General features: G+C 38.9%; 1 protein-coding gene across 8 annotated transcripts in view; it reads left to right on the forward strand.

Annotated features, from left to right (window-relative positions):
- Nucleotides 1-1,486: 1,486 nt before the first annotated feature.
- The window catches only part of NRF1 (nuclear respiratory factor 1), a 131,046-nt gene continuing 105,059 nt past the window's right edge, over nucleotides 1,487-27,473 (forward strand). For 6 of the 8 annotated variants that reach the window (XM_090287505.1, XM_090287508.1, XM_090287511.1 and 3 more), the window contains exons 1-2: nucleotides 1,487-1,587; nucleotides 3,968-4,096. The gene's annotated coding sequence lies outside the window, so the exon portion shown is untranslated. The remainder of the gene's footprint in view (nucleotides 1,588-3,967; nucleotides 4,097-27,473) is intronic. The other 2 variants (XM_090287507.1, XM_090287506.1) reach the window with 1 other exon arrangement.

The raw sequence follows: 27,473 nt of genomic DNA on the forward strand, positions 1-27,473 counted from the left end.
TGACAGATGATGTCAGAGGTGGCAGAGGTGGGTGGGGTCACAAAGGGCCCTGAAGTCACCTCCAAGAATTTTAGACTTTAAGTGATGGGTAATAGGATCTTACTAAGCCTGTTAAGCAAGGAAATGACACGACTGACTTTTTGAAAAAAAACAAATCAAGCTGTAGGGTGCAGACCGGATTGGAGAAGGAAGGCAATTCCTGTGGCAGGAAGACCACGAAATTTCTTTGTTGATTTTTTTTTCTTTCAGTATCTTGATGAGAGATAATAGTAGTGTGAGCCAAGTTGAGAAATGACAAGGAAAGATCGTTTTAAAGGTCTAATTGGATATGGGGACTTGAGGGAGAGAGGAGGGATCCTTCCCAGGTTTCTGACATGAGCACCTGGGTGGTGGGTGGTGACGCTCAAGTCGCTTCCTTAGAAATTGTTGGCTAAAAAGACATTCCATCTTTGGAGTTGTTGGATTTCGAGGTAAATGAAATTTTGTTGAAAATTCAAGTTTCCTAATTTTCTTGAGCCGTTCTCCAACACCCTTTGGGATATTTAGTAATTCCCTAGGCAATGATTCTTAAACTCCGGTGTGCATGAGAATCACCAGAAGGTGAGTGGGGGAATGCAATAGAGGGGGTTGTTAAAATGAAGGTTCCTGGGCTGCGAAGCCATGGTTCTGGAGACACCAAGTGGGGCGAGGATTTAAATGATCAGCCTGAGTGATTTTATTCAGGTAGTTTCCTGATCACACTTTTAAAAACAAAGACCAACACAAAACCACTCCTCAGATGTCTCTAAAATTAGATTGTTTTTCTGCTATCCCCCTCTCTACTCCTCAGGCACCTGTTTGGGGGGGGGGGTGTCCCACTCCTCAGGTAAGCTCTTCAAGAAGAGGACTTCATCTTCGTAACAGGTGCATCTCCAGCGCACCCAGAACACTATCTGGCACATAAAGCGTCTTATAGAAATGTTCGCCGAACGAATGAATGAGCGAATAAATTAATATATTGCTTCGCACCAAAAAAAAACTTCTGCTTTTAAATACCCGGGAAGGGTCTGAAATAAGGAAGCAAGGGTCATTCCAAAGAGAGGGTGAGGATGCGACTGGCAAGGCAGCGCTGAGGAAAATGGGGGGAAACTCCTTTCCGATTGTCTGTGTACGTTCGGGAGTCTTAATTCCCGGGGTGGAGGGCGAGAAACGTTCCTATTTTTCCAGATTAGGAACCATCTTGGGATGCCCGCGCCACTTCTCCGGGGCGCCCACATTTGACTAATCCAGTTGCTTTCGTAGCTTCGACCCCTTCCAAACCTTTGATGTGAAATGCGAACGCGAGGAGGCCGCGGGGGGCTGCAAAAGCCCTCCGCCCAGCACCCTCGGGACCGCCCGGCCAAGGCAGCGCCGACCTCCCCATCATGGCGGCTGCCGGGCGGGGAAGCCGAGCCTGTGCGTCGCGTGCGTGCTTCCCTCCCTCCCCTCCCCCTCGGCGGCGGCAGAGGCGGCAGCGCTCGCCATTGCCGCTGGTGGCAGGAGGCTGCGAGGAGCCGGCGCGGTCGCAGTCTCCACGGCGCAGGCCCACGGTAGCGCAGCCGCTCTGAGGTGAGTGCCCTACCGCGCAATCTCCAGCTATTTCAGCCCCGGCGCAGCCGCAACACGCCGCCCGCCTGCCGGCCGGCCGGCCCGCCCCGCAGCCGGCACCCTGCCGCCCCCGGCTCGGGGCCTGGGGCCCCGCCGGATTCGGCCTGCCTCGGGCGGGGGACCCCGTCCCGGCCCAGTCAAACCGCCACTCCGAGGATGCGCAGGCCGCACTAGGCCCCAGGCGTCCTGGCGGGCTCGGGAGGGAGGCGCTGCCCTCCCGAGAGCCCTAGGGTTCCGGCCTCCCTTGCCGCCCAAGACTTTCGGGGCCCCGGCTTCCTCTCCACGGTGGAACCCGGGGCCCCGGCCCGGCCTTCTCGCGGGCTCGGGAGCGGGAGGCGCGGGAGAGCGCGCCCAGTCGGGGAGCGGGAGGTGGGCGGGCTGCGCGGGACCAGAGCCGCGGCTCCCCGCTCGCCCCCTCGGCCCTTCCTGGGTCTGGGCCGCGGGCGGCGCAGCGGGGTGGGCCGAATCGGGCGCGGGAGCCGCTGTCTCCCGCGGGAGAGGAGGCTGGCTCTTTGGGCGACCTCCGATGCTTCACTCTCGCCGGGGTGGCATCGGCTTGTTACCCAGGTAGACTAGGGGACACTGGAATATGGCGCGCTGCCCACCTTCTAGCAAGTTAGGAGGCAGCCCGGGCGGCAGCAGCGGCAGTTCGAGGAGGAGGGCGCAAAGTCCTTTTGTACGCAGAAATAAGGAGAGACATTGTGTTTTCTTCCACGGCTGAGATGCTGGCCATGCAGGAGCCTCGGTTCTTCCTGCGCCTGGGGTGGTGGTCCCCTGGGTGAGGGAGAGGGGGAGTGGCGCGACCCTCGGAGGGAACCGAACCTTTGCTGCTGGAAAGACAAGGGCTCAGGTGGTCTTGGGCATGGTTATTACACCGTATTCCCAGCCTTTCGGGGACTCGAGGGTTTGTTCCTGCGCGTTATCCACTTAAGTGTGCAATGATGCCCATCGCTTGTCTCACCTGTTGTGTCGTCGTTGCTGGTCCCAGAATTTCTACAGTGCATCTCTGACTGTGCTCATCAGAACTTGAAGTTGTTTAAAAATCTTAATGGTTTTAGGTCTTCCAATGGTGCTCCAGCCAGTTGGAGGAGCCGTTGCTTGGTCTCCATCCCTTCCTTTAACGCATTAGACTCGAATATATTAATTGTTTACTTTCGAGCTGATGTCAATTGTGCCTTATGGTCTATCTGTGGTCAGAGCAAAATGCACATTTTCTGAGTGTGTAGAGAGACAGTGTAGGGAACCTCTTAGAGCGAAAGGCAGTGTCAGCGAACCCGTCATCAACTTTGTCCCAGGACATTTGTGGTCACAGTGATCCTTTTCCCGTGTCATCTTTGCCCAACCTTTAAAAATTTTTTCTTTTCCTTTAGCTGTGAACAGTAAGTTATTGGGTTGTTCCTCACTCAAGGGAAAAGGGAAGGAGGATCTTGGAGATGCTGGTTTTGCGTGTGTTGTATGTGCTAACTTAGTAGTGACCTGACTCCCTAGCATTGTGTTTGAAAGTTTTCGACGTGTTATCCTATAAGGTAGTGAAAATATAACTAGTTCTGTTGGGCTCATCTGCGTATAATTTGCTTATTTTACTGAGCGCAAAACGAACGTAAAATTATCACGTGTAATGTATACCTATTCTTAACTCAGGTCCTAAATTGTGTGCAGAATTTTTGTGTCAAGGGACTTTTTTTTTCTTCTGACAGCATCCTCATTTAGAGTTCTTTGATTTCATCGCACCTGCCTTCCCCCACCCCCATCTGAAACTCAGCTTATATGAGGGAAAATAACTGTTTGCTAGTAGTCAGCGGTCATATTCTCACTTAGGAAAAAACAACTTTCTTATCCCCCAAGCCAGAAGTTTTCATGGAATAGTTTTCTTACCAGGTTTTACGAAATTTAACTTCTGGACCCAGGGAAGTAATTATAGGAGTAGGAGAAGAGGGCCCTTGTTCAGATATAGAGGGACTAAAGGAGAAAGAATTTCAGGTTTCCCTTCCAATTCATGTATATTCCAATGGAACCCAAAGCTGTAGCGGTTTTAAATTTTTAATCACAATTATGCACCCATCTCTAATTTTGCTAGGGAGCCAAAGACCAACTTCCCATGATTTAAATGCCTGAATTTGCATTGCCTATAGGTTCAACCAGACCCTTGGGTTGTCTTCAAGAAGTATTTTATGTGAAACAGTCACAAGTGGGTGACTTTCAAGGGAAATTTAAGCTCCTTGGAGTCTGGGATTAATTTTTTTATACCTCTTCTAATATGTAATAAGGCATTCAGTAAATGTTATTTTGTTAATGTTAATGATGAACAGCAATTACTGAAATTAAAATTTTTTTCCACAAGTATTTGGAAAGGCATCCTGGTTTCTTTGGTTTCTGGAAGGACTATGAACTGTCAACCTTTAGAAGCACACCCTCCAGTCCTCTGGAGAACAGGAAGTTAATGCATACATTCAACATCTCGTTTCTTTAGGTAAGCCTGCTGTGAACAGTTGGAGGGTAAAGGGGGAACTTTGGGAGCTGTTGAGTGAGTGTCAGAAGTGTCTACTTGATCTTGAAGCATTTCCATGTACTCTGCCTGGGGCTGGAAATGTGATATTTGAATTTAGATATTTGCGTGTGACTCTGTGTGATGCTTATTAATACATATATAAATACTATTTGGGAAAAAAATCTGCCTTACGAATATCAGTCTTTGGTTTTGTAAAAAAGCATTTCAGAAAATGTTTATACTAAAGGACGTTTTCTCTCTGTTCTTTCATGTTTTCCTTGAGAGCTGAAGCTAGTGTTTTTAGCATAAGCTTACCTAAACTAAGTCCAATCTGGTTTTTGCAGCTTTGGATATACATTAACTTTTGTCCATTATGTATCATAGTTCCTTCCTTATTAGCGAGGAGGTGGATTATCCACTTGGTTTTTCAATTAATATTTTTATTCATCAGTTTTCTACTAAGGTGAACAGGCTAGAAGAGAAAGTAAAAGGAGGTGAAACAAATCAATTTTCAGGTGTTTCCAGAAGGTTACAATCACATTGAATTATTGGAAACTTAATCCTGGAGCAACAAGAAAGCTTTGTCTGGTTATTTTATGGACAAAACTTGGAAAATGAATTTTTGACTGCTCAAGGAAAATGAGTGGCTTATGTATACCCTGAAATATATAAGAGTATTTCTTCTGAAGTGCAATTCAGAATTACGCTAATTTATTTTTGATCCTACTAATGCAGTTTAGTTACCAAAGCTTCAAAAAAGCTTTATTTTTTTCCTTTTCATCATGTTGTCCATACACCTACAATGTCCTAAAATGTGAATATTAATACGAAGTGAAGAAAAGTCAGAAATACAACTTGATAGAGACATTTTAGTATATTTTAAAAAGTCAAAATAATACAAAAACAAAAAAACTAGGGCTGTTCAGACAGACTTACAATATTTGTGATCCCTTGAGGCGAGTATGTGTGTCAACAGCAGTCACTTAAAAGATAAGCTGACCATAAGGAATCTACTCCAGAATCCCAGATCTCATAACCGGCTTAATCAAACTACTGCTGGGCCACCAGATATTTCTTAAGGAAGCCGTGTGTATGGTATGTGTGTGTCTATGTTGGGGGAGAGTTTGTGGGGAAAAGAGAGAGAAAGAGTAAATGATACTGGCAAAATAATCTAGTTTTATAGATTGGGATGATCACTGGAATTTAGGAGGTATACTATTTAAAAGAAGCTCAAAGAGCTACTTTTATATGGGTCATCAGTTTGGCTACCTACTATATATAGTATATTTAGTATATAATCATAGGATTTAGATTAATTCATGCACACTGATTTTTGTGGTATAAATGTGCAAAGTTTGGCTGACAGTTTTTAAGGGGACGTTTTCTTAACACTTCAGTAGTGCCTGCTGGATAAACTATGCCAAGCCTTTTTCAGAATAATGAAGCATGAGCTTTATATGCATAAACTCTTAAGACCATTTTCAAAAAAGAGCTTGTAATTTACTGTTGTTAAAGTCTTTGCTTTGTAGAACTTGGAGAGTCTGTTTAGTTGCTGCTACTGAATGCTAATGTGGCTAGGCTGGCAGCTAAACCTACAAAGAACAAGAGGAAGTTAGGAAATGTCCTCATAAAACATTGCTTAAACTAAGCAGTGAACTAGTAATGAGCTAGGGACTAGGGGACTTAAATAACCTTAAATGTATCCTTACTTTCGAATTTTGTCCTTCATTCACCAGATGTTGATTAAAGACATGTGCTAGGTGCTAGAGTAACAATAAACTGTGGGCCTTGTCTAGTAGGGGAGAAAGATAAGGGCCCAACTATTCCATAGCTTGGTGGGAACTAAGATAGAGTCAAGAAAGAGTGGTCTGGGATTATAGGGGGAGGGAGGAGTCCCTCTGGGGAGGGGATGGGTTATGCAGGGAGAATAAGTGAGGTTAGGGAAGACTTTTCATGTAGGGGATGTTGAAGTAGAACTTGTAGGAGTGAGGAGCAGTTTCACTGATGGAGAAGAGGACAGAGAAGGGCATTGATGGTCTGAGAAAAAGCAAGTAGATTTTGCAGTACATGGGGAGTAGTGGAAAATGAAGCTGATGAAGTTGCAACCTGATTGGGAAGAACATGGGGAGTTCAAGATTGTAGTTGGCAAATGGATTAAGATAGGGAATGTATAGGACAGAACAGAATTTGAGGAGGAAGGTGATAGGGTATGATTCTAGATGTGGGAATCAGACATGTCTAATAGCTGCCTGTTGACAGATTGTGGGCTGGAGCTCAAGGGGAAGGGGGGGGTCAATTAAGAGATTTTTAATTCATAAGCATAAGGTCATAGAAACTGCAAGAGTGTAATATCAAGAGTGAGGAAAAGACTTAAGGGCAGCCTTGTGGAGCATCTGCATCTGAGGGTCAGGTGGATGAAGAAGGGCCTTTTGAAGGAAGTTGAAAAAGAATGGATTAAGGTAAGTGGTGTGGTTGAAGAAGCTGAAGATAGGGATTAAGGGAATTTAGCAACGTGAAATTCAACCATCAACTACAGAGAGCTCATTGGGGTGAAAACTGGGTGTGGCAATTAAGAGTTAAGAGAAATTTTCTGAATGTGTTTGTATGTATGGGGTGGGCAAAAGTAGGTTTATAGTTGTCTTTGTGGAAAAATAAGTAATAAAAAAATAAACTGTGTTCCACATACTCAAAACTGTAAATATACTTTTGCCCACCCCATATGTATGTATGTATGTATGTATGTGTGTGTGTGTGTATGTATTTATTGATCTGCCAGAAATCGTGATAGTGAAGCATAATAGATTTCTTGAGCATTATTGAATATAGGGGTAGGGCCTGTAAAATCCAATTTAATAGAGGACCCATGCTTAGAAATAGGTCTAGTCCTCCATTCCCCTTCTTTCATGAGAATTAGAGCATAAAAACACTGGGAGAGGACTTAAATTCTCACAGTTAAGGTTTATATATTTGAGTTTATAGTATGGTATATTTGAGTTTATAGTCTCAAAATGCAGATTCCTTGTGAAAGGTTTTGAGGTTTTATAATATTTACAGTAAAGTGTAGGAGTTTTTTAACCTGGGTTTTATAGCTCTGGGGTTCATGGATATATTTTGGCCCTGTGATCCTTATTTCTTGAACTTTTATGAAAAAGTTTTGTGTGTGTGCCTATGTGATTTCTCTGGGGAGCGGGTCCATGACTTTGTCGAGGTTTTCAAAGAGAGCTTGACACACACAGATGTCAAGGGCCTTTTCAGTAATGTTAATGATTAAGTCAAGTGTGTTTGTGTTAGTTGATGGCGGTAGATCAAGGGAAAGAAATTCTGAGTGGGTGTCTCAGGTGGGGAACTTTAGGAAGGATCCTAGGCACCTCTAGGAGATAGGAGTAGGAGCACCAGAAGAAAGGTTCCTGGAGGAAGGCTAATACAAAGCTTAACCAATTTCAGAATTTTGCCATTTCTTAGACTCCTTTTTTTCTTTTCTTCTTCTTTTTTTTGTATGTGCCTTGACTGGGGATCCAAGCCCCAGCCTTGGTGTATGGGTATGAGGTTCTATCCAACTGAGCTACCCAATGAGGGCTTTTTCTTTCTTTTTAAAAAATATTCCAGGATATAGGCTTTGTGGGGGGTCAGACTACTATTGTTTTAAAGAGAAAGTGAGTTTTGGAAGAAAACTAATAGATGGCACTGAAAAATTCATTTTTAAGTTGGGAGTTGCTTATACTTTAGAAATTTTCTAAAATGTACAAATGTTTTAATTTAGTGATCTGGGACAAGGCATCTCTTCTCTCCTTGCTTAATTTTTCTGACCATGTAATGAAAATACCATTGGCTTATGTTATAGGGTATTCCCAAAATAATGACAATAATGGAATGCTTGTAATGTTTTATATGATACCCTGTAAAACTATTGGTATACAAGAATGATTTGAATAAATATATTGGGTAATCTTAAACATAGAGAATCTGTGTTATACAATTTGTAGTTAGCTTGTGTTTGTAGATTATCTTTACATTCACTAAATGTACAAAGAGGATCCCTAAATATTGGGTTAGACAAAAAGTCTGCATGGTTTTTTCTATGAAATAAAAGACGCATTTTTCATTTTCACCAATAATGTTATTAATTGGATCTTTTGAGTATATTGGCTATCTCCCACATGGTATAATGTTGGTTTGTTCTCAATAAATGTCTCGATTTGATCACTATCAATTTCAGCTGATCTACCTGACTGCGGAGCATCATCCAGTGAGAAATTTCCAGCATGAAACTTCATAAACCATTTTTGACACGTTTAATCAGTCACAGCATCTTTCCCATATACTGCACAAACCCTTTTGTGTGTGTGTGTGTGTGTGTTTCAGTTGGGGTTTTACCTTTCTTGAAATAATAAAGCATAATATGCCAAAAATGGTGTGTATTTTCTTCCATCTTCAATATTAAAATGGCTGCACAAAAATTCACTGATTTGATAACTTTTTTAAGTGCAAGCTGATATGACAGCTGTCACAATACAATCTTAACAAAATTCTTTTAAATGAAGTTAAAGACAACTAACTAAGCGCTACTAGAGCCAGCTTACAGAAAAAAACAGACAAACTTTTTGGTCAACTGAATAGAACTAGAGTATTCTCTTTTCCTTTTTTCCCTTTTTTTTTTTTTGGTACTTTGTCTTTCATTAAACGATTATGAAATAAAGTTCTTAGTAATAAATCTTAGATATGAAAATAACCCACAAATTGAAAACTAACCAAGGTTTGCTCAATAAAAACACCATCATAGAACTAGTCTCCTGACCTAAAACTGGCTTTGGGTACTAAGTCCAAGGATAAATAATTCTATCACCAATTATGTGACTGAGTTAAACATTTTTTTGTCTTTCTTAAGTTTTGGATCTATATTTTTAAGTTTTCTCCACATTGAAAATGTATGATTATAGTGAAAATTTTAGGAAGAAAACAATAAATCAATGGCTTCTTTGGTTTACAAGCATCTAGGTGATTTTCATTTCTTTCTTGTACCTGTCATTACTTTTCAAATTATTTCTAATGAAATGCATTAACTTATGTAATGGGAAAAAATAAATGTAAATATGGGTAATATTATTATGGCCCTAAGGACTCAGTGTCAGGTTTTGGGTAGGGAGGTCACTTATCCTCACTGGGCCTATTTCCCCACTTAAAAAATGAAGAGGAGAGAAATGGTATTTAAAAGTTTCTTGTAAATAAAAATTCCTTCTAAGATTCTGAGTCTGTTGTTATGACATGTTAAACAATAAACAGGATATTTTCTTCTTAAAAAGGCATGTATTTATGTTCATTGTAGAAAGAGAAGAAAATTAAAAATAATTCTACCTACAAATAATTAAAAATATTTTAATATATAGATTTGGGTATGTGCGTGTGCACATACACATGCAGTATATATACATACTGTATGTAATGTATAATAATACTGTGCATACTGTTTGAACCAGTAATGTCTAAGGATATTTGACATCTATTTTGCCCTGAAACATTGTTAATGGGGCATTTATAAATCCCTTTGTTTGATGAAATATAAAAGAGATTTAAGTTTCTCTCCAAATACAAAATTTGTCCAGGAAATGATTATTATCTATTTCATGCTCTGTGAATTTGCTGAGTTAAGGGTAACTGGGAGTAAAGGCGGAAGGGCTTGCCTATGAAAGCTTACTTAATGAAGAATGAAAGCCAAATCCTGGGTTAACCTCAATTTCATTCACATATTAACTTCCTTTTTCCACTCTGCTCTCATCTTACCTGAGGTGAGATTCCTGTATTCAGGGTAGTTTCTGAAGTGAACCAATATATTACTGGTCTTTATTTTACCTTGGAACCTTCTGAGTTGTTACATTCCCATTGAGAGCAAATTAAATATTAGAAACAACAACAATATAATATAGAAGTGTTAAAAGTTTGTTTTTAGCATTAACTATTGGGAGTTAAATATTTTCTATACATATACATATAAAATGCTATGTAATCTAATTCATGCTTTCCGTCAGTGAAGTATATGATGTATATAATTCTGATTTTATGTAAAGAATAACCTGATCTTTCTCAAAGTTAACTTTCTTTAAGATTTTAAACAGTGGATTCTCTTTAGAGTTAGTAATGTAACCCAACTTCCCGGCCTCTGCATTTAGTTGTGTCTTTAATCCCTCTGGTAGCTGGTTTTGTTTGTTTGTTTTTAGGCAAAATGGAAAGCAACTCTAGGGTAAATGGTCCTAGAGTCCCCTAAGTTATGGCAATTAATATCTAAAGTAATTAGCTATTTTTAAAAAATCTAGGTATAGTATAAAGCCTGTGGAGGTGTGTGTTGGAAGGGGGGAAAAAGTCTGATTTGTTTATTCTCTTTCCTTCTACTTTAAAGGTTAGAATCTTTTCTAGAAGAAAAACATCATTTATACCTGACAGTTAAGATGCTTAAATCAGGATCTTCCAAACATAGTGGGAGTTGAAAGATCTGGGAATAAAAAGTATGAAGTTTTTGCTTCTTAAACTTTTTAAAAAATTGATTTTAGAGAGGGGAAAGGAGAGACAGACATTGATTTGTTTTCCACTTATTGATGCATTCAGTGGTTAATTCTTGTATGTGCCCTAACTGGGGATGGAACCTGCATCCTTGTCATATCAGGATGACACTCTTAACCAGCTGAGTTACCCAGTCAGGGCTTGCCTCTTAAGCTTTTGTCTTCAGTTTTTGTGTCTGAAAGATGTGAGAACAGTAGCTAATTCTGACTGAGAATCTACCAAGATGAACTGTCATTCTGAAGAAATCGGTTTTATAGCCAAATGAATGGCTTATATCTAATACCCTTTAAATAGGTAGTTTTACTTAGTATTAATTTAGGGCTTTTGGTACAGAAGTGATTCTTGTTTTTTAGGCTAGCATGATTTTGAAGACTTTTTGTTTTGTTTTTTTTAAGAACACTGATGATGTTCTAAAAACTTTTTCCTTAAAGATAAAATATTGTTCATCTGTTCCATGTAAATGTACATACTCAGATTTGACCTACCAATAGAGTTCCAGAATTCTCTATACCCAGTGGCCTAATTAACATTTCTTGGATGCCCCCAGTGCACTACATCCCAAAATGAGAGTCCCTTCTTAAACTTGGCCCTGTTGCCCTCTTGCTTACCTCAGTGAATGGTACCATCATTTCGTTTCTCAGAACAGAAATCTTGGTCTTTCCATATCATCAAATCCTGTTTGTTTAACTTTGTAAATAAACTCAAATTGTCCTTCATTTGCACCAGTACCACTTTTGTCTGAGTTGGTATTGTCTTCCTGAACTGTTGCAGTAACCTATAACTGTTCCACCTGCATCTACTCTGGCTGAGCACCAGTCCATTCTCAGTGCAGCCAGAATGACTTGATCTTTTCTAAACACATGGGTGTGATCACGTCTCCCACGGAATTTAGGATGAAGACAAAGCTCCTTAATGTGGCCGCACCTCCCTTTTGGACTCATTGTTTTGCCAGGTTCCCCTAACCACTAGGCCTTTCCCGTCGGTGTTCCCTCTGCCTGGAAAGCTTTTCCTCTCTTCTCTTTCTAGTAGAAACTTAAATTTTATTCAGGACTCTGCTCAAGCATCATTTTCTTAGGCAAGTATTACAAGATCTCCGCCGTTTTTGTACTTTTCCGTCACCATATATGTCTATACATGCCATTTTACATTTGTCTGTATATTGCTGGATGGTAAGCTGCTCCCCCAGATTGTAAGCTTCATGGAAGTCTACCATGTTTGTGCTCTTCACCAATCACAGTGCCTGACATAAAACAAGCAGTCATTATTTATTTGAATGATTGTAGAAACCTTGCACAATTCACCTATAATATTTTACCTTATTACTAGGCTTTTGCAGTGTCATCTGATATTTTATAATTTTTAGGAACTCAGGGTGGGACTAGGTTCTGAGTCATCTAAGCCTGCTCTACTTTCCAGAGTTACATATATGATCATCAGTCTCTTGAACACATCCAGTGATAGGAAATTTACTACTTACCCAAGATCTTTTTAGTCTTACAGATATGTAGATAGTTAGAAAGTCTCTAGGACTTCCAAAAACTAATGTTCTCTATTTTCTTATAAAGTCCTCTGACTTGTTTCTAATTTAAATATTTCTAGGACATTCAGCCTTCTTGGGAAGTTAAGATGGTATGCTTAAGGTAGAGTTGGAGCGCTGTATTAGTTTCCTAGGTCTCTGGGTTTAAATCCTGGTAATGTCACCTACTAGCTTTGCAAACTTGAGCATGTTACCCTTTCTGAGCCTGAATCTCCTTCATTTTAAGACATGGATAATAATGCCTACATCATTGATAATGTGAAGATTTAAGAAAAATACATGTGAATTAACTGACACATGGTAGTTACTAACTCATTAAATGTTGCCTTCCACATACCAAACTGTACTTTGTCAGGGTCCCTGGATATGTGTGGCCCTAGAACCCAGCACAAGTTGTTGGGCTGGGCTGGTAAATACAAACTCCAGTGGGTCCAATTTTTCTGTATCCTGGATACCATGTAGCCACTACGATTAAAGTATCCCAAGTTTGAATTAGATTTATTTGTAGCCATAACATAAGACTGGCTCATTAAACTTAAAATAGGTTAAAATCCCCAAGTCTTTTTCATTTGTTATATAGATTATTAAATTTATATGTGGTGCAGTTAGTTGTTTAGGTCCAAATGAACATTGTCACATTTCCATTGTTACAAGTCACTCAATTTTCAAGTCGTAGGACATAGTACAGACTAGGAATTAAATCTGAATTTAATGTTGCTGCATGGTTTAAAGAAATATTTAAACTTACCTACTTTGGTGCTATGCAGAGAATATTTCTTAAAACAAATGCTGTGGTGACTATAAAAAGGAAAAGGGTTACAATTGAAGTAGCAACTACATCAGTTATGCTGAGTGGAAGGCTGGCATTAGTAGATAGTCCTTCTGCAATCAAATAATCACATATTCCTTCAGGTAATCAATGCGTAATCACTTCCAGGTTGATGGACAGCTTGCTTTCGATGCTTTTGTTAGATATATGAGATGTGTGTCCATTGCTTATTTAATAATATCCATATCTACTATTAATTTGCATTTAAGGTAAAAGACTGAAAAATGGGTGATGTAGAAATGGTGTTTTAAATTTTTATTTTTGAATAATTATGTATGTAGTTAAAAGATCAAACAGTATAAAAAGAGTACAGTGACCTGACTGCTGTGGCTCAGTGGATTGAGCGTCGGCCTGCGAGCCAAGTGTCGCTGGTTCGATTCCCAGTCAGGGCACATGACTAGGTTGCACGTCAGGTCCCCAGTTGGGGGCGTAAGTGAGAGGCAACCACACAGTGATGTTTCTCTCCCTCTCTTTCTCCTTTCCTCTCTCTCTAAAAATAAAATAAACAAATTAATTAATTTTTTTAAAAAAAGAGTACAGTGAGAAGTGAGTTCTCTCCACAGCTTCTCTCTCCAGAAATCACCACCACTACCAGTTTATTGTAGTGGTATCCTTCAGTGTAGGATAAACAAAAATGTGTGTTTTTAAAAACACAGTGATTGCTTGTATGCTTATGGTCCTTTTTGTTTTAATGACAATTTTGGTATCCTATCTTTGGCGCTAGAGTAAGATTTCTAGGGTTTTTTTGCCTTACTGTTGAGAGACAAGGAACCAAATTTCATAGCTTTCCATTACTAATTTGTGTAGAATGCATTTCCAAGAGAGGTGTGTATTATATAGTCCCTTATGAAGGACTTCTCTTTGTAGGCTTACTAAGTTTATACCAGGGCAATAAAACCAATTTTAATTCTGGCTATTTATTGAGAAAATGAGAAAAGAAAACCCATCAATTCAAATTCGTTTTGAGCCATTTCCATGCTTTCTAAATGAATTACTTTTTTTTTTTTTATATTGACAGCAAGGCTAAATAAATTATTTCAAGAGCCTGGTAGGTATCATAGCTTCGAAAGAGCTGGAATGTCCAAGAGTAGTAGGACTATAGCATCATCACATTCTACTTAGGGTTATTTTTTGGTTTTGGTTTTTTTCTTTCTCTCATTACACTGTAAACCAATGGTTCTTAATCTTTTGTCTCAGGATCCTTTAGTACTCAAGAGCTTTTTTCTATGTGGGTTATAACTTCTGATATTTATTGCATTAGAAATTGAAAGAAATTTTGAGAATGTTAATTTAAAAATAATAATAGTACATTCACTACATGTTAAAATAGGTGCAATTTTTTAATAAAAATATAACTATTTTAATAAATATGTAACTATATTCCAAAACAACAATTTAATGAGAAGAGTAGTATTGTTTTACAGTTTTTGCAAATCTCTTTAGCACCTGGGTTGATAGAAGACAGCTGGATTCTTGTATCTGCTTTTGCACTTAAGCTGCTACAGTATGTTGCTTTAGTTAAAGTACATATAAGAAGAAGACCTGGTCTTATGCCATGTATGTAGTTGGGAAAAGGAAGAGCATTTTAAGGGCCTTTTCAGATAACTGGATATTCTTTTTTGATATTACACCAAAACTCAGTGGTATTTTTTTTTTTTAAAGGTGAGTTGCAGTGTGGTTTCTGAAACCATGATTGTACTTTGTTACATTGAAATCTATTGGTTTATCATGCATGATTTTGGAATGTATAGTGATCATTTGGAAAACACTAGTTTGCTGAGTTATGCAGATCCTCCAAATGTTGACACAAAAATCACATTATTTAACACTACCACTGATTTCATTAGAAAAGGCTTTTAAGTAATGGCAAGCTGTCAAGCTAGCCGTGGCAGATAGGTTTTCCAAAACTAATTATCACTTGAAATATTACATTTTATCATTGTCAACAAATACTTTCAGTTATTTCCTTGAAGTGTCAAGCTCACTTGATTTTTCAGAAAATGTCAATTACGCAGATCTGAATGACCATATAGTTTTTCTGTCAGCTATTCTTTCAAGTAAAAATGGTGTTTTTTGTGAAAAAGTGGTTAATTCATTTTGCAGCTCATGGTATGGCACACATGCTTTTTGAAATGTGGAAGTGCTTTTTGCATACTTTGCATTTGGTTACACAGAATAGAAAAAGATGTAAACTCAAGGGTAAAGATTTAATAAAATTAAAAAATTTTACATCAATACATTCTTAAATAAAACTGACGTTTTTAAAACCTGTGAGCACATGAAGGTGAAGAATAGAATGATTACTACTACAGTGTGGAGCCATTGCCCTAAGTGGTTGCTAAGGTGCTGGTAGTTTTATCCTGTCACTGCTTTTGCATCATAAGTGCAAATATAAGCACAGTGGGAAAAGGCAAATAATGTCTTAGTTACTATGAAAATAGTTTTGACCTCATGGATTCCAGGAAAAAGTCTCAGGGGGGACCCTCAGGGTTCTGTGTTTCCCTCTGAGGGTTAAACTAACTATCCAGATGCGTCATTTCCCCACCCCCTTCAATTACTGGTCCAAGATTTTTCACAGAAAATTTGCTCAGAGTATTTGTTTAATGAATGTGAAATGATGACATTTAAATGGGAAAAAACTTGGTAAGTCAAGTAATAGGCAGTCCCCCATTCATCCAGGCAGGCCTGGTTATGCAGCTTTTCCACAGACATTTGTGGAACCAGGATGAACAAATGAAGCGTGGGTAATACACTTGGTGGATGCAGACGATGAAATAAAGAACTAAATATAAGGTGATATTGAAATAGGAATTGACTGGTTTTAGAAATGTGTGGGAAAAGATACACATATAAAAGTACCTACAGAGCCAACAACTCAAGCCTTGTTAGGCTTCTGTTAACGAGTCCTCTACTTTTTAGTTCCTTAAATTTGTCAAAGAGGATCTTCACTAAGGTGGATCTGATCTGAAAAGCAAACATCTCACTTATATTTCAGTAGGTCACTGCTTGTGCTTGATCTGGTAAAGTCTTTTCAAAAAGGGTTACAGAGGTGAATGTTAAAAACAAATCACTTTTTATGAAGAATAGTGAATAAAATTTCTGTGTCCATATAAGCTTGCAGATCCAGGTAGTTTGTTTTCTTTCTTTTTTTTAAATTTATTTATTTATTTATTTATTTATTTATTTATTTATTATTTTTACAGAGTAGGGGAGGGGGAGAAACATTGGTGTGTGAGAGATACATGGATCTGTTGCCTTGCACCATTAAAAGAAAAGTACTGTAATGAATGGTGTTTATAATGGAGGAGGCTGTGCCTGTGTGATGCCGAGGGGGTATGTGGGAAACACCTGTACCTCCCTGCTACTTTTGTTGTAAACCTAAAACTGTTCTAAAAAAAATAATAAAGCCTTAAAAAAATCAGGAAGAAGCCTTCGACGAGTATTTCTGTACTGTTTAAACCAGAATACTATGTACTGTTTGTATTTTATCTTTCCTTGGCAACTCGGTGTCACTGCAAAGCACCGATTACTGAACTGTAATGGACCTTCTTTTGGACTAAGTGCCTTTGAACTCTTGTGTACTTTTTAGTTAGACCTCCATTAACATATCATACTGCTGGGAGGAGGGAGCAAGATGAGCATGATACAGAATTTGAGACAAGTGCCACTATAGGCTATTGCTGGCAAGCATGACCCAACAAACCATTGTTTAAAGTGAAGGAGGAAAAGTCTTAGGCATCTCTCTCACCTGTGACAGTGTTGGGAAAGCTGCCCCGGCAACACTGTCTCTTTATTGGATGAAGCTGCCCCCGCCCCATCTCTTTAGTCTTTTCTTACCACCGTGTTTCCTATACATTCAGATGTACTCAGCATTATATAACTATTAACTGTGTACATATATAAACCATATTTTTAGAAATACACATATAAACTATAAAGTATATATTATATACAGGGTGAGGCAAAATAGGTTTATAGTTATTTGGAAAATAATACAATAATACAAGAGTAAACTTTTGTGTACTCACAACTGTAAACCTACTTTTGCCCTACCCTATATAAACTGTAAAATTATATAACTGTAAAATTACTCAGCATTATCTTAACTATAGGCTATGATGATTTAAATTGGAGGTGTTCCTGACTGTGCCTAAAAGTCCCTGTCTCCCATTTTTACCATGATTTCTAATGGGAAGATTGGTTTTTGACATGTATTTTAAAGAGTTTTAGATTTATAGAAAAATTGAGTGGAAAGTACAGTGCATTTCCCCTATACAGCCTCTTGCCACCTTCTGCCTCTCCTCTTATCATCTTGCCTTGGTGTGGTAAATTTGTTACAATTGAGGAAAAAATATAACAAGGCCATTGTTTACATTAGGGCTCATTGTCTATGTTGTACAGTCTCTGGGTTTTGAAAAATGTATTATGATGTATTCTCCATTACAGTACCATACAGAATGGTTTCAATGCCCCCACATCCTGTGTTCCTTCCTCCCCTTCTCCCAGAGCCTGGCAACCAGTGATCTCTTTTCTGGTTCCACAGTTCTACCTTTTATAGGATGTCACATCGTTGGAATCATATAGTAGTCAGATTAGCTTCTTAACACTTAGCAATGTGCATTTACAATTCTTCCATGTCCTATGGCATTTCTTTTTAGTGTTGAATAATAGTCTGTTGTATGGATATAACACAGTTTGTTTATCCACTCACCTATTGAAGGACATCTTGGCTGCTTCCCAGTTGGCGCAGTTATGGATAAAGCTGCTGCAGACATCTATGTGCAGGTTTTTGCATGGATAAGGTTCCCAACTCATTTGGGTAAATATCAAGGAGTGCAGTTGTTGGGCCATACAGTGAGAGTATGTTTAGTTTTGTAAGAAACAGTCAAACTCTTCCAAAGGGTTGACATGTATTTTTAGGTTGCTCGTGCTTTTTCAAAAACATGTTACTCAGGTATGTAAAGGAATGCTTGTCCTGTGCAGAACCTTAGAGGTTTTTTTGCTCCTTTATTTTCTGCATGCTAGTTTGAGTTTAGATGCATGCCAGGCTCACTTCTCCAGTGCCCCTAAGAGGTTGTCTGTACTTTGCATGAGGGTACCTAATGATAGCACTACCTCCTGACGACCCACTTCTTCACACCTCTGTTAGAGAAATCATCTGTTGACCACTACCCTAACTTCTTACCTATTTTTCTTCTTAGGGCCGTTTAATATTTATAATTTCTATTCCTCATAACAGTTTTGATATAGAAGTGGGCAAAAGTAGGTTTACAGTTCATATGAAAAAAGACATGCAGGTTATGATTATTAGAATAGCTTTATTAACTCTATCATGTACTCACAACTGTAAATCTGTGTTTGTCCACCCCTGTATTTAATGAAAGTTAATTTTCCTAAAGTCCTTTTTGCCTAGGTTTAAACATCTTTTTTCCACTGTTTCTTATAATATTGGTCCTTTTCATAGTCCTGTTGAAACATAATGTGATTTTTCTTTCAAAACTGAAGTGCCCAGCACTATATATAGGTGTACTCAGGCTGATGCAGAAATCCCCTTTCATTGTCCACATTTTACATATGTTGCTTGTCATCTGATGCTTATTTCCATACTAAGTTTAGCGTGAACCAGCACCCCTGAATGTTCTTTTTTCTTTTTATGATAATAACACAAGTCTTCATTATCCTATCTTTTCTGAAATGCTCTATTTTTTTAGCTCAAAGTTCAGAATGGTGTGTTTATGGCTATTAGAATTTATCCTTTGAGATTTTGCTCATTATTGTAGGCTTTTGGAGTCTTACAGAATTTGATTTACCCTCCAAGGGCAGACTTCATTATCTCTGGCTTCTCTAGTTACCTGCCTGCTTGACTAACATCTTTTCTGTCTCTTTAGTTTCCAAAATTGCCCCCCTGTTGTTGCCTTTTTTCCATTTATTTTTCTCAGTGGCAGATTCCAGCCTGTGTTACTTTGATGGGTGGTATAGCTAAACGTGAGCCTCAGACAACAGAACAACATAAATGTGCAAAGGCACTAGGGAGTTGCGGTTTGCTTAAATCATGCTGAGTATCAAGACCCTTTATGTTTCTTTTTCTTTTTTGGACATCTTTTATGCATTGATTAATTCTGATTGTGCAGTCTTCTTTTGGTATTTTGGGCCAATTCATTTGTGTTTTTAGCTTTCTCTAAGCTTTTCTTGTGTATTGGAAAAGACACAGCCCAGAGACTCTTTCTATAATGCTAATAGATGAAATGACCCTGGGGCTACTCTGTAGGGCACAGGACTTACCAGGAGGCTAATCTTGGGACTCAGTTTCTCAGCTGCACAGTGGAAGTTTCATTAACCAGGGGATCTCCACTTGTGCTCTGTGGGGTCCTAAGGAGCCTCAGAGCTTCCTGCAAGGGGCGAGGGATGAATGGCGCTAGCCCCCTCAGTAATAGAAATTTCACTTTATCTTATGTTTTGAGGTTCTACGTAGTATTCTGTTTAAAGAAAGGGTTCCCAGAGGACGTCATGCAGCTTTAATGGTATATGTATGTGTCTCTGAGCTTGGAGGCCAGCTTTAGATTTTTCATTTGGTAAAGGAGAAGAGAAGCTTATTATGCTGTTTGATTTTTCTTTCCCCGACCTGGAAATAACCACCAACACACACACACACACACACACACACACACATTATACAGGTAATTGTATTATTTTGTTTTATTGTTTTACATTATTATTTTAAAGGGAGAAAAACTTATAAAACAGTAGTAAAGTATTCATATTTCCATTTTGCAGAGAAGGATAGCATTCTTAACAGTTTAGTATATCTAGATTATTTTGTTAGCCTATAATCATATGTATACTTTTTATCTTAATGAAACCACATTCATTCTAGCAGATTTTATATCCTGTTTTGTTTTTTCCCCCCAGTTTTCAACAGTATATATTGTGGGCATTTTTGTGTGTCACTGATCACATGAGTCTACTTCATCCTTTAATACTTCTGTAGTATTTGTCTGTATTAATGACTTTTAACTCTACTAAGTCAGAGTGAATATCCCCTGTTGCACAACACATGGAATGTGTTTTAAAGTATGACTAGTTTTATTTATATATTGCTTTTGGCATACTCATTTTTTTCAATAGTTTACTTTTAATTTACTCTTTTTGGAGGCTGTGATATTTATTGCTTTTACCAGTTGCTTCCTTTGCCTTTGGTTTGATTACAGGTCATGACCTCAGAAATATTATCCCAATCAAGCTACAGATACAGATAACCCTTTTCTTTTAGGCAATAGCTCTAATTTAATGTCCCTTTTAATAGTTAGAAGTCTGTTCTTAAGAACAAAATCTCGGCAGCCAGAATTATACTTGACACTTTTATTCCAGCATATTACTGCTGGTGAGAAAGGCAGTTGACTTGCTTTGACCCAAATGAGCTTAGTTCTAAGAGACTAGGAACGTGGGTGACAGCAGCTTTTGGTGGTTTGACAGCCAGCTGCAGGATGTCTTTTGTGGCCAGGACCAAGTGGCTGCTGATAAATGCATATGCTAAGTTACATTAAATAGTCCTTTTCCCCTATTATTTAAAATTTTATCAAAGATCACATTGAGAAACTGATAGTGAGAAAAATATTTTTTATTCTTACAGGTTGATTAGCAGCATTTGATAGTCATGGAAACATTTTCGTGATTTTTTATTGAACGGGAAATAATAGTGTAAATGTTATTTAGGCAGGTTTTGTTTCTTTAGAAACAGGTTAGCATATACTCTGCCCACTTTAAGTTTAGGGATATCTTGTACAGGTTCAAAAAATTCTGACATGGAAATGTTATTCCTACTTTTAAATGGAGTCATTTTAATTTTACATTCAGCTACTTTCTAAATTTCATTTATTTTTTAATTTTTCTCTTCTTTTCCTAATCAAGGATTCTAAGATGATTTTTTTGTTCTTACTGTGTCTCTATCTTTGATTATATGCTATCTTAAATTTAATTTTGTCTGTAATTGGTGGTACAGTTTATTTTAATGATTGCTTACAAATTATGGGGATTTTGATTTTTGAATGGGTACTATTCAAAATTTAGATGTTTGACACTTTTGAACTATTTATGGATAGCAACAATTATTATGCCATTTAGAAATGTTTGTTTTATTTGTTATTATTTACATTACAAAATCTGGGCACTATTTATCTTCATTTTAAAATGTATTTCGTGCATTCTTTCCAATTAGGAAGTTCTAATTTCTCCTTTATTCAACAAATGAATTTGATTGATTATTGTGAGCCTTGAACAGTTCTAGGTGCTAGGAGTAAAGCACTAAATAAAACAGAAAACTCTTTGCCCTCATGAACTTTCTAGTGGGTTGAGAAAACAGGTAAACAATAACAACAAAAATACGACATCAGGTGATACGAAGTACTATGGGGAAAATAAGGTCACCTTGAGATTATCCCCATACAATTCAGAAGATTAATTCTCAGAAATACTACAGCTGCAGATGGAAACCTGGGTTGGATATAATGGAGTTTTGACTATTGATTATTGATCGATGTGTAATTTGAACAGATTTCCATATTGTCTGCTCCCTTTCATACTCCTTTTGGTTTCACAATTGTGTTAATAATTTAAGTGTGGTTCTATTTATTGCTTAAAATAATACCTTTCATAGTGCTTTACAGTAAAAACAAACAAAAACATTAATCACATTTTGTTTTTTTAAGTGGCCAAAGCATAATAGTTATAGTTGAACCTTATGAAATTGCTGGTATTTGACTACTTTGGACCTACAAAAAGCAGTTTCATATCATTCAGTTTAATATTTACTATGCTATACTTACTTTTAAAATTAAAGTATGAACATGTTTATAAACTGTAAAGTACTGTACACATTGTCAAGATTTAAATTTTGTTTCTGAAACCCAATTTGCCTGATTTCATCATGTGTCGGTAAGGGTAGTGATTAATACTTCATAGAGTTGTGAGAATTACATGAGATTATATGTAAAAGTGTTTGAAATAGCACCCAGCATGTAATAAGGGCTCACTAAATGTTTGCTTTTACTAACATTATCATTCTCAGTTTTGCAGATGATGAAATAGAAGCTAATAGAAATTTTATGATTCTTTCCCTTCAAGGTTATTAGAAAACCAGGCATTTCTGACGCCAGGTCTGGTTTGTTTTCTGCGTATACTACAGCTATCTCTTAGGAAAAGAAGAAAAGAAAAGAAAAAGAAGGAAGATTATCCATATAGTAATATACAGAGCGTGTTCTTTTTCTTAAGATTTAAAAAATATTTATGTATTTTTAGAGAGAGGGGAAGGGAGGGAGAAAAAGGGAGAAAAACATTGATGTGTTGAGAGAAAAATTGATCAGAAAAAAAATCTATCGGTTACCTCTTGCATGCCCCCAACCGGGGACCTGGCACGCAACCCAGGCTGCCCTGATGGGGAATTGAACTGGTGACCCACTAAGCCACACCAGTCAGGGCAGAGCACATTCTTGAATCGCTCCAATATAGTTACTTTAAGTTATGTAGTTAACTTTGTTTTTGTAGACTGTTTTGACATTAATAAAGAAAAATGTTTAACAAATTTGTAAACCGGTATGATAGGTCATTGTGACTTAGTGTATATTGTTACCTTAGAAAAGTTACTACTAGCACTTTTATAATTGATCTGTTGAGAAATTAATGTACCTAAGTACCTGAACATTTATAAGACTATAAACAGTTTTTAATTATATTCTTCAAAAAAGGAGCAAAAATAAATGTTAAAAAGCTGTTAAAAATAGTTTTAAAAAAGCAGTTAAAGCAGGTAAAAAGTAACACCCTTAAGCAATCAATTCACAACCTCCTCCTAAAATTTCTACATGGATTTCTGATGAGCATGTGAATTATTCCCCTGACATTCATTCCCATTTCAGTAAATGACTGTTATGTTCTTCCAGTTGCTCAAATCAGAAGCCTTGGAGTCATTCTTAACTCCTCTTTCTCTGTACCCTGTATCCAAATCATCAGGAAATTCTGGCAGCTCTGTCTTTGACACATGCAAAATCTATGGTAAAGTCTCACCATCTTCACTTCTACTCTAATCCAAATCCTGCACATCTTTTAGTAGCCTTGTGATTGGTTTTCCTGCTTCCACCCCTTTTCTCCCTTCAGTTTGCTTTCACGTATCAGGCCGAGTGATCTGACTTCGGGCTGTGGGCACACAATGCAATATACAGGTCATACACATATCATTGGAGTCTACACCCGAAACGTATATAATCTTATTAACCAGTGCCACCCCTATACATTTAATTTAAAAAATTAGCCCTGGCTGGTGTGGTTCAGTGGATTGAGCACCAGCCTGTGAACCAAAAGGTCGCCGGTTGAGTTCCCAGTCAGGGCACATGAATGGGTTGCAGGCCAGGTCCCTAGTTGGGGGTGTTAGAGAGGCAGCCAAAGTTTCTCTCCCCCTTTTTCTCCCTCCCTCCTCTCTCTCTAAAAATAAAATAAAATCTTAAAAAAAAAAAAAAAATACAGGCAGGCTTAGGAGTCTCATCTTAAAGCTGCTTGCACGTAGAAATCATGTTTTGTTTGGGTTGTTTAGTTGAGATGGCTTTAGAAGTTGTCGTGAGTCGGTTCCTGAGCCGAGGATTTGCACAAAAGGTGGCTTACTGTGCAGTAGTCTCAGGACCAACACTTGTAAGGGAGTGCGAGGAACTGCAGGGGGAGAGGGTGCGCCACAGCGCAGTTGCAGCAGGGGCCTCAGCCCATCCCACAGGTTTCGGAAGCTGGAATGGCCCCTCGGATTTGACCTGAATTGAAGTAAAAAGCTGGGCCTTTGTGCCCCTCCTCCCCCCCCGCCTCAGCCTTTCCACCCGCATCAGCTACTCATAGGAAATGTGCTGGCCCCGGGAATGGGATGTAACCTTGAGTAGCCAGGAGAATTGCCTGGGGAAGGAAATCAGCTGTGAACCATCAGCAGCTAACACTTCAGGCCCCAGGGGAAATGAAGATCTTGGCACTGCAGGCAGGTCTGGAGAATGTACCATAGCATCCACTAAGGGGTGGACAACAGAGATTGTGGGGGTGCAAAGGCGGTCCCCTCTCCTTAATCCCAAATAATCCTTTGTTATGCCAGTGCCTAAGGACCTCAGAGTCCAAGGACAAATTTGTGAAGATAGATTTTTAAAGTTTGTGTTTTTATGCTGATGGAAATCTTTGAACAATTCTTACCATTATAAATCTAAAACTTCTCTTTTGCAGTGATAATACACACTGAAGAATATTTTCATAGTTTTCTTAAATCAGTATTTCTGAAACTGAGATTTTTGTAGAGAGCCATAGGGGAAAGGGCATCCTTAGGATATTTTTTACAAGGAGTCTGTACATTATTTAATTGTCCGAAACACTGGGCCCTGGCTCAGTTGGTTGGAACATCTCCCCATACACCAAAAAATAAAGGGGGGTTGTGGGTTTGATTCCTGGTCAGGGTATGCAGGTTTGATCCTTGGTTGGCACATATGGGAGGCAACGGATCTCTCCTTTTCTCTCTCTCAAAACAATATATTCTCAGGCGAGGACTGTTTGAAAAAAAATGCTGGGAGTAGTGGGGCTATTTGGGGTCAAGACTCAGAGAGAGTGGGGTTCAAATCCCTAGTGTGCTCCTTCTTACTACTGCAACATTAGGAAAATAATGAAGTTTTTTGAATTCTTTATGTTCTCATTTGTAAAATGTACCTACCCACAAGGTTGTTGTGAAGATTAAATAAAATAATGCAGCAAGGATTCAGCATAGTCTGGCATGTTTGAAAACTAAGTAGGACATATTACATATTGTCATTTATGTCACTAAATCGTGCGGTCACTTGATAGAACTTGGCACACATCTTTTTTGCATTACCTGGGGGGGTTGGGGAGGTGTTAATAAGAAGTTAATTCAAAGTCTCTCATCATAGCTGTTTCATCCTGTGACTGGCCAAATGTGGTGGTGACGTAATCAATCAAAGATACAAGCTAAAAAGTAAATCAGAAAATTAGGTCATAGCTCTCCCCTGCTCAAAACCCTTGAAAGACTTCCCATCTCATTCAGAGTAAAATCTAAGGATCTTAATTTAGCCTTCAAGGCCCCACAAGCCTGACCCTGACTAACCTCTCTGACCTCATCTGCCTCTCCTTCCTAGGATGCTTCAGGTAGGTAGTGGGGGCATTTTGCCATTTCTTGGCGACATCAAGCAGGCTCCTGCCTTGGATTCTTTGCATTTGCTATTCTTGGTGCCTGGTGACTCTTTCCCCCAAGTATTTGTGCTCTCTCCCCCTCCCTCACTTCCTGTAGATCTGGCTCAGACAGCTTGTCAGAAAGGCATTCATTCCCTAACCAATGTCTCCCCTGCCCCCAACCTCCCCATCTTCCTTCTTCTAAAATACTGTGTATTTATTTGCTTATTGTTTATCTCCCTCTGGTAGAAAGTATAAATTCAAGAAGGCAGGGACTGTTTTTCCTTGTTCACTATTGCCTCCTCTGTATCAGTGCTTAACACAGTAGGTGATTATGACGCATTGAGTAAATGAGTGTATTGAATCTTTTGGAAAAGCATCATGGCAGCTCTTTCTTTCACTGCATTTTCATTACCGTCCCCTTGTTGAGAAGCTCAAATTTACACCTACAACACAACTCCAGACTTAGGGTCTTATGGACAGGTAGCGTGAATGGTGTCTCATACTGTCTTTCTCTGCAAATCTGCTCTTTTACTGTTCCTTGCTTTGGTTAATGAGCCACTCACTAACTCAGGCCAGAAATGTGGGAGTCATCTTGGAGTTCCTTTTCCCTCACTGTTCACATCCAGTTGTTAACTAAGTCCTTTCCATTTTCATCACCTAAATGTTTCACATATGCTTTTTCCATCTTCACTGCCTTAGTTGAGGCCGCCATTGGTGCCCCCGATGGACCATTGAATTAGTTACCTTACTGTGTTGACTCAGTCCTTCCCAAGCCATTTGTCACACAGCTGGAATGTTTGTAGAATGCTACTCATCACCTTTAGCAATGCTTCCATCCTGTAGCCCAGAACCCAGTGGGTGGCCAGGAGTTGTTACAGAGGGCTTTTGTGACCTAATGGTTATCTGTAGGTTTAGTAGATAATACTACCTCCCAAAAGTATTGCTTACTAGCTGTCCCCCCGCCCCCCAAAAATATCTTAAGTAATTTGTATACTGTTTTCATTATGTTTTTCTGAATAAATGCAGCAGTCGTGGACTAGAGGTTTCTTTTTTGTTTGTTTTGGTCTTCATAAAGGGATCTTTATACTCAGTACCATTGAGCTAGAATATAAAATAAAAATAACTTTGCACAGCATATGAGACCCCACCATTGGCCTCCTCCAAGCAGAACCTCTGGTGCATTCCATTCTTGGCCATGCTGCTCATGCCACAGTTTCCGCTGTTCCTAATGGTTCCACTTCATGCCCCTCGTGGCCCCAAGCAACACCTCTAAAACAGCTGCTCCATAAAATCTTTCCTGATCAGAATAAAGCACAAACTCCTTTCCAAGGCCTGCAGAGGCCTTACCCGGCTGCCTTCTCATCCATTCAGATCACAAATCAAATGTGTCTCATCAGAGATCATACCCTTCTCCCCATTTTCTTATTATATGGCCTTATTTTATCTTCTGCATAGCACGTCACTTCCTGAAATGTCTTTGTTGTGGCTTCCCCCACCAGAATATAAGTTCTTTAAGGTTAGAGCCTTTGCCTTATTGTTCATCAGTGGGTCTCTTGGCCTAGAACCTGGTCCTCAGCGAATCTTTGTTGACTGATTGGATTACTTACCCTCTCTTTTGAGCCCCACTCTCTGGAATTCTCTTCCTTAGCATTTAGATATTGCGTTGCACAGTCTTTGTTTTTATTAGAGTTTGCAACCTGTGATGCTGGACCAAGTAAGCATTGTATAATAAATGAGCGAGGCAGCCCAGGAGTGGACATCCTAAAGGGAACTTGCTGTTGATAGGAGCTTGTTCTGCTCCTCCTAGTCAGTCAGTTATTGTCAGTTTGAAATGATAATAATGATTAGCACTTATTGGAGGGACACCCTGTTGAGTGCTTTACTTAATATTTCATTTCATCCTCACATCAACACTATGAGGAATGTATTCATACATTGTCACCAGTTTATAAATGGGAAACTGAGACACATAGGGTAAGTAACATGAAACTAGCAAAATGGCAAAGCTGGCTCTTGAACCCAAGTTTTTAACATAGTACTGCTGCCTGGTGTTCCCAGACCTTTCTGACTTTTCAAGAGAAGTAAGAAATCTGAACTTCTTTGCTGAATGTCAGCAATTCACATTTTAAAACTAAACACACAAAAATAAATAGTGCAGACCAAACAAGACAGCTATAAGAGGGGCTGCTTCAGTTTACATGGTTTTTGTCTGACCAGACACAGAGCTGCTTTTAGTCCTACCATTAAGG

This window comes from Furipterus horrens, unplaced genomic scaffold (genome assembly GCF_987537825.1).
Source record: "Furipterus horrens unplaced genomic scaffold, mFurHor1.1.pri manual_scaffold_9, whole genome shotgun sequence".
In the NCBI taxonomy this organism is placed as follows: Eukaryota; Metazoa; Chordata; class Mammalia; order Chiroptera; family Furipteridae; genus Furipterus; species Furipterus horrens.